This window comes from Rhinopithecus roxellana, chromosome 8 (genome assembly GCF_007565055.1).
Source record: "Rhinopithecus roxellana isolate Shanxi Qingling chromosome 8, ASM756505v1, whole genome shotgun sequence".
Classification (NCBI taxonomy): domain Eukaryota; kingdom Metazoa; phylum Chordata; class Mammalia; order Primates; family Cercopithecidae; genus Rhinopithecus; species Rhinopithecus roxellana.
The window spans coordinates 76,960,632-76,967,094 of record NC_044556.1 but is presented as its reverse complement, the minus strand read 5'-3'; positions in this window follow the sequence as shown (position 1 = coordinate 76,967,094).

Below are 6,463 nucleotides of genomic sequence, written 5' to 3'. Positions count from 1 at the left end.
GGTTTTAGATACACATGGGTAGAAGATTCAGTCCTACCATCAGCCTGGTAGGAAGAGGTTCTGGTCCTCATGCTTTGCCCTTACCCCAGTACCTGTACACACACACACACACACACACACACACACACACACACTCCTCCCCTACGCCAACACACACAGCACACACACAGATAAAACACATACATGCCACACACCACACACACTACCCGCACACACCCCACACATGCACACCACACAAACAACACCCACACATACCACGCATAATATACACACAATATACACACCACACACACATACACACTACATACACAAACACCACACATCACACACATCACACAAACACACCATACACACACGCCACACACACACCCCACACATGCACACCACACACAAACACCACACATACATACCACACAACACACACACTTCACACACACACCACACATACACACCACACACAAACATCACAGATACATATCACACACAACACACACAACAAACACATCAAACACCACACACACATACCACACACAACACACACTACATAAACACACCACACATACACACCATACACAAATATCATGCATACGTACCACAATACACACAAAACACAAACACACCACACACAGCATACATACATACCACGTACAAGATACACACCACACACAAACACCATACATAATCACACACAACACACACTACACACATACACACCACACATACATACCACACACAATACACACATACTACACAAACACACCACATACACACCACACACAAACACACCACATACACACCATACACACCACCACACACACACACCACATACACACACACATACACACCACACACACATACATATACATCACACACAGAAACAACACATATACATACCACACACAGTATACACACCACTCACACACACTACGTACATACCACACACACACCACACACACACACCACATACACACACATACACACCACACACACATACATACACATCACACACAGAAACAACACATATACATACCACACACAGTATACACACCACTCACACACACTACGTACATACCACACACACACCACACACACATTGCGCACACACACACCACACACACGAACAACACATATAGATACCACAGACAACACACATCACACAAACACATCACACACACCCATGCCACGCACCCACGCACACACGCACACACACACACACAACACATACATACATTAAACTCCACACCAGGCTTGTGAGATGTGAAGTAAGTCCTGATGTCTCCTCTCAAGTGAGGACTGTGACCTAACCTGAAATACCTAGGAGACCACAGCAATTTAAAACTCCACTAGCATGCGGCTAATTTGGTCTCTCTTTGAGCTGCCTGGAACCATGTCTGGAATCGCTATGACTGGCGGATGAATGGAGAATGAAGTGAGTTTAGATAGGCCTCGGTCAGGGGATATCAGGCCTCGCCAGAGCCCCCTCAAGGCTTGTAATGCATTGGATGCCCCCTTCTGCCCCCACATCTCTGGGGGCAGATTTTGCCTCCTTGGGCCCATTCGTCGTCTAACAATCCTCTGGGTCAGGGAGTTCTTCCTCGTGTCCAGCGTAAGTCTCTGACTCTGCTGTGTGACTGCTGTCTGTGTCTCATCTGGCCAATTAGACTACACATTTCTCAGGGGGCACAGAGCGAGTATCCTTGAATACCACACTGGGTAGCTCACGGTGCCAGCTACAGGCCTGGCCTGGGTATGCTGTGTGTGGTTTCTTCAGTGGAAGAAAAGTTGAAGCTCATTTCATTGTTTCAATTAGCAAACATGCCTGGAGGGAGGAGGCAAAAGTTTCCATGGAGAGCAAAACTGGGCGGCACACACTGAAACTGGAAAACCTCTACCCCAGAGCACATTCACCCCAGATGTTCCATTTGGGTGACCTGGGAAAGCGGGCATCAGGCCACCCTCAGGCCAACCACTAATTTTTGACGACTGACTTGTTCTTAAACTGTTGCCCTTTAGAATTGTCCCCCATAGTCTTCTACCTGTTTCTGAGGCCAAGTTTTAAGTGAACGTGTGTGTGTGTGTGTGTGTGTGTGTGTGTGTGTGTGTGTGTGACAGACAGAGAGAAGGGATTAAACAGGGAGCCTGCATAGGGGTGTAGAGGCACATTTGACCCTCTTTTGGAGAAGATGTGAGCATTCTCGTGGGGCCTGCTGCTGCCGAGGGTGCTTCGGGAATGGGAAGTGAACTGTCCATGCTGGTCCTTACAACCTTTGCACCTGGGACCGAAACTGGTACTTTCAGGGTCTATTTGCAGAACTATCCTAACACCTTTGGAAGCCAAGTCACCAGCCACCCTCAGGCTCTAGTCCCCACTTCCTCCAGCCACGTGGATAAAGAGTCAGCAACTTCCCTTCTGTTCCTGTGACACATGCTGCAGAGGAGAATGACGCCAGCCTCGACCCCGCAGAGGAGGTCCTGACGCTGCATTCCCTCACTGCTTCCTTCCTTCCCTCCTGTAGGTGTTCATTCAATGATCTGAGCCCGTCAGATCCTTTTGGGGGTGCAGAAATGGAGAATTGCATTTTATCAGTGGAAATAAAACATGGAGCAAACAATGGCATAAAAAATACAGCTTAAGGGTTGTGGGGATTTAGAGGAAGGAGAGCTTAATTCTAGTTAGGAGACGTCAAAGAGGGCTTTATGGAAAGAAGGCATATGAACTGGAGCTTGAAGGACGCTGAGGATAGGAATGTGCAGATGTATGGTGAATGGAGCAGGGATTCAGGCTCCATATGCAGAGAAGCGATGTGGGGCCAGGGAGAGGAGATGCTGAACCTCTGGCTGGCAGAAGAGAGAGTGCATGGGAAGGGCTCCAAGTCATAGCTAAGCACCTTCACAGTGCATCCCATGGGCTGAGATTTCGGTCTTGTGTCTCACAGCACTGTGTCTGACAGCTTTTCACTGTCATCTTAACACTCATTGAAAGGGAGTCATTTTGGGAAAACAGCACGTTCCTCTGATGAACAGAAGAGAAGGAATTCTAAGACTAAGTGTAAAAGTAAGAAAATCGGGATGATTCCGTTTGGTGTAGGGTAGACTAGATGTCCAGGGAAAACAGGTGGTCAAACTGAGGCAAGGCCCTGGGAGCCCTGGAAGTTGCGCCAGCTTGGATTGCAGTTGGCATGCAGCGGGGCACCGCTGCGAAGTGTATGGCAGGGGAAGGGTGTGATTAGAGCTGGACTTCAGAAATATGTACCTATCAGGCACTGGTTTGTCAGAGGGCAAGAGACAGAATCAGTGTCAGGATGTTCCTGGAATGTTTCTGGTGAAAGGTAATGACTGGAGGGTGGGGACAAGGAAATAGGTCACAGAAGCATTTCTGTGGCAGAACCAGCAGGGTCGTTGTGAAGACTGAATGATGTTGTGTGGCTTAGGCATCATTTTCACTCTGCAGCCTCCACCACTCAGACTCCTGGCCAACACCAGACCAGCACATTCAACAGTCGGGGCAGCCCTTGCACAGAAATGGCCCTTCCAAAAGCCTGCAGGGGTGCTGTCTAACAATGGGCTTCCACATGGCTCTTGGGGTGCTTTGTCTTAGATGAAAAAAATCATAAAACCATTTACTCTAGGGCTTTCTGCCTTTTATGAGACTCGCTTATGTGGAGTGAAGGTCTGTGGCCTAATGAGCACAGGCATGTAAGCTAGGTAAATGTTTACATATGTGCAATGTCATTGCATCCTCAAAATAACCCCATGCAACACAGTTGTCCCTTGGTATATGTGGGGAACTGGTTTCAGGACCCCCAAGTATACTAAATTTTGAGCACACTCAAGTCCTGCAGTTGGCCCCAAAGAACCCACATATAGAATAAATCTGTGCTCCATGTACATGGGATTTGCATCCCGAGAATACTGTATTTTGTTGTTGTTGCTGTTTTTGAGATGGAGTTTCTTTCTGTCGCTGAGGCTGGAATGCAGTGGCACCGTCTCGGCTCACTGCAACCTCTGCCTCCTGGGTTCAAGCAATTCTCCTGCCTCAGCCTCCCAAGTAGCTGGGATTACAGGCACCTGCCACTATGCCTGGCTAATTTTTGTATTTTTAGTAGAGATAGGGTTTCACCATGTTGGCCAGGCTGGTCTTGAACTCCTGACCTCAAGTGATCTACTCACCTCAGCCTCCCAAAGTGCTGGGATTACAGATGTGAGCCACTGCATCAGCTGAATACTATATTTTTGGTCTGCCTTTGGTTGAAAAAATAAAATCTGTGAATAAGTGAACTCGTGCAAGTCCAAACCTGTGTTGTTCAGGGGTCAACTGTAGTTCCTACTATCGTGCCCATTTGACAGATGAACAAACTGAGGTGCAAAGGTCCCACAACTGATGCTAGGAATGAAGTCTGAGCCTTCCTGACTCCGGAGCCAGTGTTGTTAGCTGTTGTACTACATTGCTTTGATAGCTTGTTTGGATCAGGCTGTTCTAAATTGACTTTAAAAGCAATAATTTGGTTAAAAAGGAAAAATAAAAGTAAAAACCAAACAAAAAATGTATGTGTGCAGGTGTGTAGTTGTGATCTACTCTGAGCATGACACCCAAATCAGAAGGGAAGGTACCACTCTTAGCCAAGTGCTTCCACCCAGGTAAGATCACGGATTCTTCCCAACAGCTCTGAGGTGAGTGTCTTAGAGACATGAAGTCATTACCCAAGGCCACTGAGCATAGACGTAAACCAAGGCTATTTGACTTTCAGCCTGGTGTGTCTTCTGTGATCCCTGCAGTCAAAAACTGACAGCCAGGGCCTCTCCCAGTTATGTTGCAGGTTTTCGAGTACTTCACTTAGTGTCTGGCATAAAATAAATATTTATTGTATTGGATTGAATTGAATCCCAAATGAACCTAATGTTCATTAAGAGAGGATCTGATAAATGAATGGACACTGCATAGATGTTAGAAGAATGAGCTATCAACAATGACAGGGAATCTACTGTTAAATGAAAAAAGTAGTTTAGAGAAGAGTCAGCCTGGCACAGAGTGAACCCCACAACTGGGGTCCAGCCTGGGAGGCCACATGGGTTCTTGACTTCATGCAGGAAAGAATTCAAAAGCAAGCCAATAGAGTAAAGTGAAAGCAAGATTATTAAGAAAAGTAAAGGAATTCAAGGGTAGCAACTCTACAGGCAGAGCAGCAGCACGGGCCGCTTGACCAAATATACTTATGGTTATTCCTTGATTATATGCTAAATAAGGGGTGGGCTATTCATGAGTTTCCCAGGAAAGGAGTAGGGAGTTCCAGGAACTGAGGGTTCCTCCCCTTTGTAGACCATCTAGGATAACTTCTGGATGTTGCTGCGGCATTTGTAAACTGCCATGGCACTGATGGGAGTGTCTTTTTAACATGCTGTTGCATTATAATTAGCCTACAATGATCAATGAGGACCACCAGAGGTGGCTTTCATCACTCTCTTGATTTTGGTGGGTTTTAGCTGGCTTCTTTACCACATCTGGTTTTATCAGCAGGGTCTTTGTAACCTGTATCTTGTGAAACCAGTCCTGTCGACTTCCTATCTCATCCTGTGACTAAAAATGCCTGACCTCCTGGGAATGCAGCCCAGCCAGGTCTCAGCCTCATTGTCCCCATCCCCTATTCAAGATGGAGTCACTCTGTTTCCAATGCCTCTTACATGTAGAGTATGATTCCTTTAGAAAAAGTTTCCTTACCAATAGCCACCTCTGTTAATATGTGCAAAGAAAAGTCTGTATAAAATGACTTCAAATTGATAATGGTACTTTTCTCTGAGGAATAGGGTCATGGAGGATTTTCACATGCTTTACAATAAGAAAAAACAGACGATACTTTCATTTTGAAAGAAGCAAAAGCTAAAAGGGGGAAGAAAAAATAAGTTGTTTCTGGTGGCGATAGATACCACCAGAAGGGGGATGTGCTCAGGCCAGGATTCTCCATGTCGGATCTCTCAGGATGGGCCAGGGTGAAACAGGTGCTCTCTCAATCTCTCTCTTTCTCAGTATCTCTCTCCGTCTCTCGCTCCATCTCCAATGTACTATGAAATATTTTTATTTACAACACACATATGGGCATGCTACAAGGAACCAGGACTCTGTGGGACAATGGCTGATGCCACATATGGAACTGGAAGTGTGCAAGATGGGCTGGAAAAGTTTACAGGAACCAACTTGAAGATCACCCACTGGCTAAAGATAGAGTGATCTGGCATTAAAAAAAAAAAAAAAAAAAAAAAAAACTGGTGAGCTGAAACACATCAAATACGTTTAAAATCCTTTGGTGTTTAATATAGCACCAACTCATTCTGAAAACTGGTAAATAAAGGAAATAAAACTCCAAGTAATTTTCTTCTTTCCTGGGCAAATGGTTGATGAGGGAAAGGTTTTGTTTTGTTTTGTTTGTTTTTGAGACAAGGTCTTACTCTGTCACCCAGATTGGAGTAC